Below are 15,271 nucleotides of genomic sequence, written 5' to 3' on the forward strand. Positions count from 1 at the left end.
TCCCCAAACATGAAACTCACACGCCACCTATATATGCCAGTTAGGCTCTACACCGGTTGTAAAGCTTAGTTTTAAGAAGTTATTTGGCCACTTTAGTTGTGATACGAACCTTATCAAAACATATAGGCCTATGGGCTAGGCTACATGAGGTGTGCGACTATGTTAAAAAAAAAAAAAAAAAAGGTATTGCACTGTTTCTTGCCTTACTGAACACGCTGGGCATCATTCACAAGTGATAGGCTAATATTGTCCCTCATCAGACAATTCTTAATTTAATGTCGTCTTTACACATACTAAATGATATATGTGTGAAATTAGTTTTGATTTAGAATGGACTTGGACCGTTATCATTCACCTGTCTCGGAACAGGGGCATGGGGAATAAAATACATGTCATCTATGTACTGAAATAGCGAATGGAGGACTCTTTTCCTGTAGTTCATTTTCATGCCAGCCAGGTAGGCTATACTCCTGTTTTAAAGCAAACCAATGTGTTTGATATTAGGAAAATTAATAAATGAATATAGTAGGCCTAAGCTAAATTAAGAAGATCAGACCCTCCTCTTTTTAGTAGAGGCCATCACTCTGTTTTCTCCCGCAATTGCATCGCCTATAGAAATGTTGTGCAACGTGAGCTCACGGGCTATCATAAAGTGTTTGATTTGATTTTCGAAAACATTTGCATTCATGTCAGAGTGATTAGAGGGACAATAGAGTGCTGAGTACCAGGCAGTTAGCAAGTTTGGTAGGCTGCTAACGACCATCAGCAGCATCAGAGCTTGGAGAAGCCTAATTACCGTGATTAAACGGTCATGTGGAATTTGACTGCGGGTCATTACTCGTGACCGCCTTAGTGACGGTAATACGGTCACCGTAGCAGCCCTAATCTCAGCTCCATGGCAAAGTAAACTTTTGAGCAAGTCACCCATAAATCATCCTCCTATGTGTGTGTGTGTGTGTGTGTATCCACTCATGGTAGCACTTTATTTGACAGAAATGACCTAGTACTTACTTGGAAACTGCATAGTAACATGGTAATTACAAAGGAATAACCTATTAATTACTTTACTGTGTCTTTGGGACTTGTTGCAACAGTCACCATTTGGCACTATTTGGTTTCAGGTAGTTACAGTTAATTGTGTTCAATTAATTGGAGTAAGTACCAGAAAGTACTCATTGATACCTTATAATTTACCAGGTAAACACCAATTAATTACTTCACCGTAAAATAAACTACTAGCCCAGTCATATTAGCCAACCAGTCTCCTTCAACTCCGTCCCAGTCTGTTTCTCTGTCGACTGTTGTGCCAGGGATGTCTGGTTGGCGGTCGCTGACTGTGCCACTTTGTGCCTGCCCAGATGCCAGCTTCCTCTGCCACCATTCTGGCTCTACTCTGAGACAGTGATCAGCCATTGAGGGTATGAGACGGTGATCAGCTGTCTGTGCCACTGTGTGCCAGTCGGCTCCAGCAGACAGACGGTTTCCTCTGTAAACTCACGATCCTGAGACGGTGGTGATGAGGATGGTGTACCACGGTGTGTGATGCCACCAAGTCTAGGTCAATAAGACGCTCACTGGCTGACTGACATTGTTTGTCCGTCTGCTGATTCTAAAGGCGTTTTCTAGACTAGAGATGACCTCTTTGTGCTGTTATGACGGTTTTTTTCAACGTGCACACAGCAGCATAATTTCCCTTCTCATTCTCAATTCACAAAGCACACATGCATGCACCCACCTACCCCCACACACACACACACACACACACACACACACACACACAAACACACACACGAACGCACACACGCACACACGCACACACACACACGCACACACGCACATACACACACACACACACACGTACACACACACACACACGTACATACACACACACACACACACACACACACACACACACACACGCACACACGCACACACACACACGCACATACACACACACACACACACACGTACATACACACACACACACACACACACACACAAACACTTCAGATCATTGATGTTTGTCAGCTTTTCAATTACCTGAAATATTCTCTCAAATAAATCTAAATTAATTGCATTTAAGCGCTACATTTGTTAATAGTTTGGTAGAGATAAATAAAAGATTATCAAAGAAACATTAAAATATGAATTAAGTTCCAAATCATTCGGAGTAATTGAACTCAACATTGAATACATTTGTATTTGAATGATTATAATATTAAATCAAATCAACTGTATTCGTCACATACACAGTTTACAGCAGGTATAAAAGGTTCAGCAAAACGCTTATGTGCTAGCGCGTTCAACAACGCATTCATCAGAAAGAACAACGAAAAGAGTCACGTCAAAAACAACAATATACACATATAAAGATATAAAGTGGGTAGTGGAATCAATAGTATATATTAGAACAGCGGTGTTGACTGTGAGTGTGTGTGCCATTTGTCAGCTATGAGTGCTCTTGTGTGTGTGTTTACGCATGTTTGTGTGTGTGTTTTGTGTGTAATTTTGTGTGTAAGGGTTGGATGTGTGGGTAGTCAGTGTAGATACTTTCTAAGGTGCATATAGTCTCGCCGATGAAAATAGTCTCTCAGGTGCAGGTATAATTAAAGTAATAGTAATAGAATTGAACACAACACCAAATTTGAGGGGGACACTAATGGCCAAATGCATATATTATAATATATTTCCATGAATTCAACATAATTCATATAGTTAATTAAATATGTGCAACAAACAACAGCTTCTATATTTATTTCTAGGTCTGTGGCCTCTCAGTTTCAATGTTGGCTGGCTGTTGGTTGGTTGGTCCGGGACTCTGCATGGAGAAATGCAGAGAACGCAACTGGTGGCAGAACACAGAGTTACAGCGCCACCTACAGTCCTCCGAGCAGTAGAACCTCACTCTCTCTCCACTCCAGTCTGGTAGTAGACAGTGAACAGTGAATAATACACTGGGACATGTCAGTCAGCAGACATGTTGCCAGTTCTGGCCGAGTTCTTGAATTCCATACTCTTCAGATTCTTTATTTATTTATTTTCTTGTATGTATGTATGTATGTATGTATGTATGTATGTATGTATGTATGTATGTATGTATGTATGTATGTATGTATGTATGTATGTATGTATGTATGATGTATGTATGTATGTATGTATGTATAAATATATGTATATATATATATGTATGTATGTATGTATGTATGTATGTATGTATGTATGTATGTATGTATGTATAAATATATGTATATATATATGTATGTATGTATGTATGTATGTATGTATGTATGTATGTATGTATGTATGTATGTATGTATGTATGTATGTATGTATGTACAGTGAGCTCCAAAAGTATTGGGACAGTGACACATTTTTTGTTGATTTGTCTCTGTACTCCAGCAGTTTGGACTTGAAATTATACAGAGTAAGTTACAGACGCACAAATATCAACCTCCCCCCCCAAAAAAATGCTAACCTCCCATGTTATTGTAATGCTGAGAGGTTAGCATGTCTTGGGGGTATGATATTTGTGCATCTGTAACTTTCTCCCTTATCATTATTCAGGATTCATTCAGGACTATCCATAATCATGGTAGCATCCACATTAATGTAGGAGTGTTTAGAAACATTCTATTCTTATTTACAAAACAAGTGACTACAAAAGGACACAATCCATTATTTACCATTCATTTCTATAGTGCACAAAATGATATGAAACACAACCAAAACAAACAGCAAATGCATCCAACGAGTTTGTAGTCATACGCTTGATGTAATCATTGCGTGCTAGGAATATTGGACCAAATACTAAACTTTTGACTACTTTAATACACATATAAGTGAACTAGCCCCAATACTTTTAGTCCCCTAAAATGTGTATGGATGAAAATACAATCCAATAAAAGCTGTCAGTCTGCACTTTAAACTCATAGTCATTGTATCATTTCAAATCCAAAGTTATGGAGTACAGAGCCAAAACAACAACAAAATTGTCACTGTCCCAATACTTTTGGAGCTTGCTGTATGTGCATGAGACGTGCATGTATTAGAATGGCTCAAAGTCATATCACGACCACATCAAATCATTTGGTCCTTACAGTATAGTAATCCAAATCGTATCAGAATGGTTTACAAAATGGTTGGAGGTCAAAATGGAAGTGATATGGCTCTCCGTTCGGTTCAAATATATAAAGCATGTTTTTGTTTGTTTGGACCAAAAAAAAATGCACAAACAGAAACAGAAAAATAGAGGGCCTCGCGGCGTCGTTCTAGTTTGTTTTTGTTTTCACAGCACAGCGGAGTCAACGAGGGTTCACAAGTATCTGTGAGGCTGCGCTGTCACATTTCATTATGTCTCTCTCGTCCCCTCTCTCTCTCTCTCTCTCTCTACTGTACTCCCCCAGTAACATCAGGCGTTCTCTCTCTCGTTCTCTCGCTCTTTCTCTCTCGTTCTCTCTCTCTCTACTGTACTCCCACAGTAACATCAGGCTTTCAATTCAATTCAAGGGGCTTTATTGGCATGGGAAACATATGTTTACATTGTCAAAGTAAGTGAAATGGCTAAACAAAAGTAAAATAAACCAAAAAAATGTGAACAGTAAATATTACACTCACAAGTTCCAAAATAATGATGTCTATATACAGTGTTGTAACGATGTGCAAATACTTTATGTACAAAAGGGAAAATATATAAACATAAATATGGGTTGAATTTACAATGGTTTTTTTCCTCACTGGGTGCTCTTTTCTTGTGGCAACAGGTCACAAATCTTGCTGCTGTGATTGCACACTTGATATTTCACCAAAAAGATACCTCTCTCATCGTCACTCAATGCCTAGGTTTACCTCCACTCTACTCACATCCTACCTTACCCTTGTCTGTACACTATGCCCTGAATCTATTCCACCATGCCCAGAAATCTGCTCCTTTAATTCTCTGTTCCCAACGCACTAGATGACCAGTTCTTATAGCCTTTAGCCGTACCCTTATCCTACTCCTCCTCTGTTCCTCTAGTGATGTAGAGGTTAACCCAGGCCCTGTAGCCCCCAGTAATACACCTATTCCCCAGGTGCTCTCATTTGTTGACTTCTGTAACCGTAAAAGCCTTGGTTTCATGCATTTTAACATCAGAAGCATCCTCCCTAAGTTTGTTTTAATCACTGCTTAAGTACACTCTGCCAATCCTGGTGGCCTAGTCGTGTATGAATCCTGGCTTAGGGAGGCCACCAAAAATTCAGAAATTTCCATCCCCAACTATAGCATTTTCTGTCAAGATAGAGCCGCCAAAGGGGGCGGAGTTGCAATCTACTGCAGCGATAGCCTGCAGAGTTCTGTCATACTATCCAGGTCTGTGCCCAAACAGTTTGAGCTTCTACTTTCCAGAAATAAGTCTCTCACTGTTGCCGCTTGTTATCGACCCCCCTCAGCCCCCAGCTGTGCCCTGGACACAATATGTGAATTGATTGCCCCCATCTATCTTCAGAGTCCGTACTGTTAGGTGACCTAAACTGGGATATGCTTAACACCCCGGCCGTCCTACAATCTAAGCTAGATGCCCTCAATCTCACACAAATTATCAAGGAACCTACCAGGTACAACACTAAATCTGTAAACATGGGCACCCTCATAGATATTATCCTGACCAACCTGCCCTCTAAATACACCTATGCTGTCTTCAACCAGGATCTCAGCGATCACTGCCTCATTGCCTGCGTCTGTAATGGGTCCGCGGTCAAACGACCACCCCTCATCACTGTCAAACGCTCCTTAAAATACTTCAGCGAGCAGGCCTTTCTAATCAACCTGGCCCGGGTATCCTGGAAGGATATTGACCTCATCCCGTCAGTAGAAGATGACTGGTTGTTCTTTAAAAGTGCTTTCCTCACCATTTTAAATAAGCATGCCCCTTTCAAAAAATTTAGAACTAAGAACAGATATAGCCCCTGGTTCACTCCTGACTTGACTGCCCTTGACCAGCACAAAAACATCCTGTGGTGTACTGCATTAGCATCGAATATCCCCTGCGATATGCAGCTTTTCATGGAAGTCAGAAACCAATATACACAGTAAGTCAGGTTAGCAAAGGCTAGCTTTTTCAAACAGAAATTTGCATCCTGTAGCACTAATTCCAAAAAGTTTAGGGACACTGTAAAGTCCATGGAGAATAAGAGCACCTCATCCCAGCTGCCCACTGCACTGAGGCCAGGAAACACTGTCACCGCCGATAAATCCACGATAATCGAGAATTTCAATAAGCATTTTTCTACGGGGGTAGCCATGCTAGGGGTAGCCACGCTTTCCACCTGGCTACCCCTACCCCGGCCAACAGCTCTGCACCCCCCACAGGAACTTGCCCAAGCCCCCCCCTCCCCCGCTTCTCCTTCACCCAAATCCAGATAGCTGATGTTCTGAAAGAGCTACAAATTCTGGACCCTTACAAATCAGCTGGGCTAGACAATCTGGACCCTCTCTTTCTAATTATTATCCGCCGCAATTGTTGCAACCCCTATTACTAGCCTGTTCAAACTCTCTTTCGTATCGTCTGAGATCCCTAAAGATTGGAAAGCTGCCGCGGTCATCCCCCTCTTCAAAGAGGGAGACACTCTAGACCCAAACTGTTACAGACCTATATCTATCCTGCCCTGCCTTTCTAAAGACTTCGAAAGCCAAGTTAACAAACAGATCACCGACAATTTCGAATCCCACCGTACCTTCTCCGCTATGGAATCTGGTTTCCGAGCTGGTCATGGGTGCACCTCAGCCACGCTCGAGGTCCTAAAAGATATCATAACCTCCATCGATAAAAGACAGTACTGTGCAGCCGTCTTCATCGACCTGGCCAAGACTTTCGACTCTATCAATCACCACATTCTTATCGGCAGACTCAACAGCTTTGGTTTCTCAAATAACTGCCTCGCCTGGTTCACCAACTACTTCTCAGATAAAGTTCAGTGTGTCAAATTGGAGGGCCTGTTGTCCAGACCTCTGGCAGTCTCTATGGGGGAGCCACAGGGTTCCATTCTCGGGCCAACTCTTTTCTCTGTATATATCAATGATATCGCTCTTGCTGCTGGTGATTCTCTGATTCACCTCTACGCAGACGACACCATTCTGTATACTTCTGGCCCTTCTTTGGACACTGTGTTAACTAACCTCGAGACGAGCTGCAATGCCATACAACTCTCTTTCCGTGGCCTCCAACTGCTCTTAAATGCAAGTAAAACTAAATGCATGCTCTTCAACTGATCGCTGCCCGCACCCTCCCACCCGATTAGCATTACTACTCTGGACGGTTCTGACTTAGAATATGTGGACAACTACAAATACCTAGGTGCCTGGTTAGACTGTAAACTCTCCTTCCAGACTCACATTAAGCATCTCCAATCTAAAATTAAATCTAGAATCTTCCTATTCACAACTAAGCCTCCTTCACTTATACTGCTAAACATACCCTTGTAAAACTGACTATCCTACCAATCCTTGACTTCGGCGATGTCATTTACAAATTGGATGTAGTCTATCACAGTGCCATCCGTTTTGTCACCAAAGCCCCATATACTACCCACCACTGCAACCTGTATGCTCTCGTTGTCTGGCCCTCGCTTCATATTCACTGCCAAACCCATTGGCTCCAGGTCATCTATAAGTCTTCGCTAGGTAAAGTCCCACCTTATCTCAGCTCACTGGTCACCATAGCAACACCCACCCGGACCACGCGCTCCAGCAGGTATATTTCACTGGTCATCCCCAATGCCAACACTTCCTTTGGCTGCCTTTCCTTCCAGTTCTCTGCTGCCAATGATTGGAACGAATTGCAAAAATCACTGAAACTGAAATTCCCTCACTAACTTTAAACATCAGTTGTCAGAGCAGCTTACCGATCATTGCACCTGTACACAGCCCATCTGTAATAGCCCACCCAACTACCTCATCCCCATATTGTAATTTATTTTTGCTCTTTTGCACCCCAGTATCTCTACTTGCACATCATAGTCTACACAGCTACCACTCCAGTATTAATACTAAATTGTAATTATTTCGCCACTATGGCCTATTTACTGCCTTACCTCCCTAACCTTTCTACATTTGCACAAACTGTATATAGATTTTTTCTATTGTGTTATTGACTGTACGTTTGTTTATCCCATGTGTAACTCTGTGTTGTTTTTGTCACACTGCTTTGCTTTATCTTGGCTGGTCGCAGTTGTAAATGAGAACTTGTTCTCAACTGGCCTACCTGGTTAAATAAAGGTGAAATAAAAACATTAAAAAACTCGCACATCATCATCTACACATCTATCACTCCAGTGTTAATGCTAAATAGTAATTATTTCGCCCCTATGGCCTATTTATTGCCTTTCTACATTTGCACACACTGTATATTGATTTTTCTATTGTGCTATTGACTGTAAATTTGTTTATCCCATGTGTATCTGTGTGTTGTTGTTTTTGGCACACTGCTTTGCTTTATCTTGGCCAGGTTGCAGTTGTAAATGACAATTGTTCTCAACTGGCCTACCTGGTTAAATAAAGGTGAAATAAAAAAAAATATGAGAGTTTATCAAAATTGGATTTGTTTATTTTCTCAAATTCTTTGTTGGTCTGTGTAATCTGAGGGAAATATGTGTCTTTAATATGGTCATACATTTGGCAGGAGGTTAGGAAGTGCAGCTCAGTTTCCACCTCATTTTGTGGGCATTGTGCACGTAGCCTGTCTTCTTCTTCTCAATAGCAAGGCTATGTTTTTAGTCTCTTACTCTCTCTCTCTCTCTTCCCTCTACTATTCTCTTTTGCTCTCTCCCTCCCTTTCTCTCTCTTTTTCTTTCCTCTCTCCCTCCCTCCCTTTCGCTCTCTCCCCCTTTATCTCTTCCCTCTCTCCCCTCCTTTTCTTCCCTCTCTCCCTCTCTCCCTCCCTCGCTCTCTACTGTACTTCCCAGTACCATCAGGCATAAAAGCTGTTATATCGTATTCCTCCCATTCACTTCTTCTCATCCTCTTCTCTTCTCCGCCGTCCCTAAAACACTCACTCTTTCAACAAACCCTCCTTTCTCTTTACAAACTTCCCCTCTCAACTCTTCAGACCTCTCTCCTGCGCTAGCTTTAGCTCTAACTGAGCCATCCCCTCCTCTCCTCCTCCAAGCCTCTCTCCCCCCTCCTCCTCCCCTTACCCCTGCCAGTTTGTCTTGTGTCCTGTCTGCCCTGGGGGGTCGTGACCCCATTGACCTTTGGGTGACTTCTGCTGGGTAGCTTCTCAGTCATCTGCAGCTGTGGTCCTGCCAAAATCGGGATAATCCTATCACACTGTCATCACTGTTGAGAGAGGCAGGGCGGATCAGGGCAAGGCATGGCAGGTGAAGTGTGTGTCTGTGTGTGTGTTTGTGTGTTTATTCATGTCCACATGTGTGTGTGTATGCGTTAATGATTACTTATCAACAGACAAATAATATAAATATAAAATATAAACTAGCTGACAGAAAGTGAGTGAGTGCTACGTATTACAGTGTAAATGGGAAGTATTCAGATACCTTGACTTATTCAGGTTCAGACCTCCCTCATCAATTTACACCCCCCCCCCCCAAAAAAAAGCAAATATCACATTTACATAAGTATTCAGACCCTTTACTCAGCTGAAGCACTTTGGCAGTGATTACAGCCTCGAGTCTTCTTGGGTATGACGCGACAAGCCTTGCACACCTGTATTTGGAGAGTTTTCCCATTCTTTTCTGCAGATCCTCTCAAGCTCTGTCAGGTTGGTCATTGCTCCACAGCTAGTTTCAGGTCTCTCCAGAGATGTTCCATCGGGTTCAAGTTTAGGCTCTGGCTGGGCCACTCAAGGACATTCAGAGACTTGCCATGAAGCCACTCCTGCGTTGTCTTAGATGTGTGCTTAGGGTCGTTGTCCTGTTGGAAGGTGAACCTTTGCTCTAGTCAGAGGTCCTGAGCAATCTGGAGCAGGTTTTCATCAAGGATCTCTCTGTGCTTTGCTCCGTTCATCTTTCCCTCGATCCTGACTAGTCTCACAGTCCCTGCCACTGAAAAACCTCCCCACAGCATGATGCTGCCACCACCATGCTTCACCGTAGGGATGGTGCCAGGTTTCCTCCAGACATGATGCTTGGCATTCAAGCCAAAGAGTTCAATCTTGTTTTCATCAGACCAGAGAATCTTGTTTCTCATGGTCTGAGAGTCCTTTAGGTGCCTTTTGGCAAACTCCAAGTGGGCTGTCATGTGCCTTTTACTGAGGAGTGGCTTCCGTCTGGGCCACTCTACCATAAAGGCCTGATTGGTGGAATGCTGCAGAAATGGTTGCCCTTCTACAAGGTTCTCTCATCTCCACAGAGGAACTCTGGAGCTCTGTCAGAGTGACCATCGGGTTCTTGGTCACTTCCCTGACCAAGGCTCTTCTCCCCTGATTACTCAGTTTGGCCAGGTGGCCAGCTCTAGGAAGTGTCTTGGTAGTTCAAAACGTCTTCCATTTAAGAATGATGAAAGCCACTGTGTTCTTGGGGATCCTCAATGCTGCAGAAATGTTTTGGTACCCTTCCCCAGATCTGTGCCTCGGCACAATCCTGTCTCAGAGCTCTATGGACAATTCCTTCGACCTCATGGCTAGTATTTTGCTCTGACATGCACTGTCAACTGTGGGACCTTAAATAGACAGGTGTGTGCCTTTCCAAATCATGTCCAATCAATTGAATTATCCACAGGTGGACTCCAATCAAGTTATAGAAACATCTCAAGGATGATCAATAGAAGCAGGTTGCACCTGAGCTCAATTTTGAGTCTCATAGCAAAGGGTCTGAATATTTATGTAAATAAGGTATTTCTGTTTTTATTTTTTGCAAACATTTCAAATAAACTGCTTTCGCTTTGTCATTCTGGGGTATTGTGTGTAGATTGATGAAAAAAAGTATTTAATACATTTTAGAATAAGGCTGTAACGCAACAAAATGTGGAAAAGGGGAAGGGGTCTGAATACTTTCCGACTGCACTGTATACTGTACATTGACGTACTCTTCCCAAACAAACCCGTAGCTATCTGGGGCATTAGTCCTAGTTTCATGACTATGATAAGCCAGCCAGCTGCAGTTGGCATCACCAGATGCTCGCCTTGTGCCCTGGTCCATCCATAGCCTGCTGCCTCCATACAAAGCAATAAACAACTTGTAATCACACACACACCCAGATGACAGATGCTGGGTGGAGTGTGTGTGTCCTCAATCGGCGCATCAGATCGTTATCCCCTACACCCAGTGAGTTCTGTATTATCACCACAGACTATCAACACACAGATTCTGCTGCCTCTGTGGCTGCACTGTCCCTGCCCCATCCCCCATCCCTCTGTATCTCTCTCTCTCACTCTTCCTCTATCTCTCTCTATATCCCTCTCTCTCCCTCTTGCCTTCTGCCCTCTCCTACCCCCTGTTTCTCTCTCCATCTATATCTCTCTTACTCCCTCTCTCTCTCTCGCTCTTCCTCTATATCCCTCTCTCCCCATCTCGCTCTCTCTCTCTTTCTCTCTCTTTCTCTCTGTCTATATCCCTCTCTCTCCCTCTTGCCTTCTGCCATCTCCCACCTCCCATTCATCCCTCCATCTATATCTCTCTTACTCTCTCTCTCTGTCTGTCTGTCTCTCTCACTCTTGGGCATAAGATACATTACATCTGTGCTTGTAAATAGACGTATAACAACACGTTGATATTAGGGGTAAATCTATGGGCAGGGCCGGGAAAGGGCGGGATTGGTTAGGATTCCAGATGATTGAGTAATGGAGAGATTTGAGGATAAAAAAATAAAGTTGTTTTGTTGTGAGCAGTCTGAATACATCAGTGAGGATGGATGTTGAAATGATAGTTCAGCGATTTGACACGTTTAGATATTTTGTCAAGGTAAGGAAACAAATATCGAAAACATGTAAAATTGCTGAACTATTTCTTTAAGGCTAGCTGGCCCAGAAAAGACATGATGGTGATAATAAACAAACAGTTCATAAGTTCATTTCTCCAACAATGCAACTTCTCACCCCTGATGTTGAGTCCACATGGTATCCAATGAGTGAGGTCATAAACAAGACATGGTAGACCTGTTATTAAAAATAGAACATGAAAATGGGTTCATTTTCAGTGTCCTACGCATCATCCCTGAGCCATAGGCTACATCAATGACTTATTATAATAACAATATTATCTTGTATATTATTAACTAAAGAATTATCCATCGTAGCACGTTTTTTTCTAGTCCAGTAGTAACATATCTCATTCCATTGAAGTCGGTTCTGAAATCGCCAGATAGACCCCAGTGTTGATTCCGAACGTAAACATTTCAAGCAGAGACAGTCGCTAATATATGTTTTGCAATATAATGCCAATGTTCAGACTCTCAAAAGGACGTACGAACCCAGTGTTTTAAAACACGTGCTGATCAAAAGCAATCATATTTGCAATATTTTACAAAGATCGGTGTGTCAGGATGGCCGAGCGGTCTAAGGCGCTGCGTTCAGGTCGCAGTCTCCCCTGGAGGCGTGGGTTCGAATCCCACTTCTGACATTTCCTTTTGCGCTAATTCTGAGAAAAGAGATCGAATGATAGTGCTAATTTCTCGTATTTTTTAACCTCTATTCGTTTCATTGCACAACATTTATTCGTGTTACATAATCAACATAAAGATGAGAAATCAATCAATTAACATTTTGTCTTGTGCAATAACTATTGCAATAATTGGTGTAGACCAATATCTTCACCAGGCTGTCTGAATAAATGTTTGTATAGTTATAATCTTATAATTCGTTTATTTGAACATATTGATGTAAAAAAGTATTTTCCTATATATATATTCTTCATGTTTCAATAAACAAATATGTATAAATAAATAATTATACAACTAACAAAAACATCTGAAAGCAGCAACAACATGTATATTTATTTTGCAGCAATCAATGTAAATAGAGTCTTATTTCGTATGCAAAAATATTAGATGAGTTGGTCGAATAGCCTAATTGTAAAACTAAACCATTTTATGGAACTTCTAGAAATTGGCCATGGACAACCTCTAACAATTGTTATAATGGCACGCCTTTTATCAACTACAAAGGTGTAGAACCATGAATAGTTCTGAAATAATTCTGAACATGTTTTATCAAAATATTTTCCTCATAATTTCCCCCAACGTGTATAACCTTGTGATCCTTCCAAAGCGATATCATTTTCTTAAATTAATTCCATGTTGGTTATGGCTTTAAAATAATGAATCGAATGTGTCACAATGGTTTGCTTTGATAAAAAATAGATAATGCTCTAATGCATGGAATCAGTCTTCACAACGATTACAAAACGTTCAAATGGGAGCGAAATAGAACGGTGGATGGGTAGATTTTTTCGATTGACAATTTTGGCGCACAACAGGTAAAGTGTAATAGTGACTTTGTGACTATATTCAACTGTGCTAGCCTTTCTTTGTGTTAAATGTTACCAACTCATTAGTGATTCAGGAAAAACATAATATACCAGTTTTTAATAACTAGCCTACAGGCAGGTCAACTAAGGTTAGGCCTACACCTCAATACGCTCTCTCCACCTATTTGTTCCACCTATTTGTTTATGCGCCCAGTAGTGCTCCACAAGTCTTTCACTGGGATAATGTCCCCTGCTAATGCCAACAGACAGCGATGATATTATGTGACAATTTCACCTTTACCACCCTGCTGTAATTGATGTAACAATGTGCCACGTATCCACGGTGGCCAGGAAGGGTGGAGTCACTCATAATGCCATCGTGATCAAAATCACATTTATCAAAACCATAAATGTTTGTTATGGATCTAGAAACCTATGTGTTAAAAAACAAAAACATTTTGGCACATTTACAATGGTTTATAGTGTAAGAGATGAGGTAAACGCATGTTTGATAAATTAAAAGCATGAGTGTTTCATAGATGGTCATAATGTTTTTTTCAAAGGTAGCCTATTGGTGTGTCCCACTCCCTCTAGTTTTCTGTTATATTTGTGCCATGGTTATTGTGGGTCTGTTTGTAAAGTAATGACGTTCACAATTACGTTTTGTTTCAATGTAGCTACGCTACCCAAGCCGCTGCAATCCATTCTAACAAAAACCTCACACAAAAAAAACTCTACCGGAGAGAACATAGGCTAAGTGCTGCAGCGTCCCACCATACCCATCTCTCAGGATAACGAACGAGACCACCCAACCAGTTTTAAAGTAGCGCCATGGGTCAGTCTATCAGTGCTGGAAAATCATTTTACCGCTGAAAAGTATGACAGAGTCAGTACGGTTCTTTTGGGGTTAATTGTTGCTGAATTCAGTCTTTCCCTTCACAATGCTGGTATTTATTACATGTTGTTTTATTATTAATCCGAACATCAGGGCTGGAACTGAGGTCTCTGCCCTCACCAGATATAGGCCTGGTCCCTGTGAAGCTGTATGCTGCTAAAAACAACATTATCCACTCTAGGGATTATGAATAAATAACAAACGGGGGAGAATAGTCTGAGTAATTGGTTGTGTGTGTGTGTGTGTGTGTGTGTGTGTGTGTGTGTGTGTGTGTGTGTGTGTTTGTGTGAATAATTGAGAGTTCCTCTTCCCAATCTATGTCATGTCATTTCCAGGATGATTTTTAAAAGTTTTTAATGGCAGATCTCTGTTAAGACTGCAAACAGAGGTCAAGGTCTGTGTCCCAAATAGCACCCTATTCCCTATCTAGTGGACTACTTTTGACCAAAGCCCAATGAGTCATGTAGGGAATAAGTTGCCATTTGGTTCGTACACAATATGTTGCTCTACTGTAATATGAAGATACCAGGCATGGTTTCTCCTGACAGACACACTTTGATTTTACTGTAGATTTACAAAGACAGTGTCCCCGTTAGAGATGTCAACTGGAGGAAACAATTTCTTACTGAGGCTGGGGATACTTCAGGTGTTTAGTGGAAGAAGGTGATCTTTTAAGGACATGCAGAGATGTCACTGATGACAATGTTAGGATGGAAGAATCCAGTGTAGTTGTCCTAACCTTAAAACGTGGACCTGTGTGGCTCAGTTGGTAGACCATGGTCCTCACAATACCAAGGTTGTGGGTTTTGACCCTCATGGGGAACCAGAAGAGGGGGAAAAAAATGGATGCACTCACCACTTTAAATCGCTTTGGATAAGAGAGTCTGCTAAATTAGGGTTTCTAGGTCTGGTTTTTGCCCTAATACTACACAGCTGATTCAAATAAACAAAGCTTGATGATGAGTTGGTTATTTGAATCAGCTG

The 15,271-nt window shown here is 41.7% G+C and overlaps 1 non-coding gene across 1 annotated transcript; it reads left to right on the forward strand.

Moving 5' to 3' along the window:
• Positions 1–12,463: 12,463 nt before the first annotated feature.
• trnal-cag (transfer RNA leucine (anticodon CAG)) lies at positions 12,464–12,546 on the forward strand. Its single transcript has one exon. It is a non-coding gene; the product is annotated as a tRNA-Leu (tRNA).
• The last annotated feature ends 2,725 nt before the right edge of the window (positions 12,547–15,271 follow it).

This window comes from Salmo trutta, chromosome 8 (assembly GCF_901001165.1).
Source record: "Salmo trutta chromosome 8, fSalTru1.1, whole genome shotgun sequence".
Lineage (NCBI taxonomy): Eukaryota > Metazoa > Chordata > Actinopteri > Salmoniformes > Salmonidae > Salmo > Salmo trutta.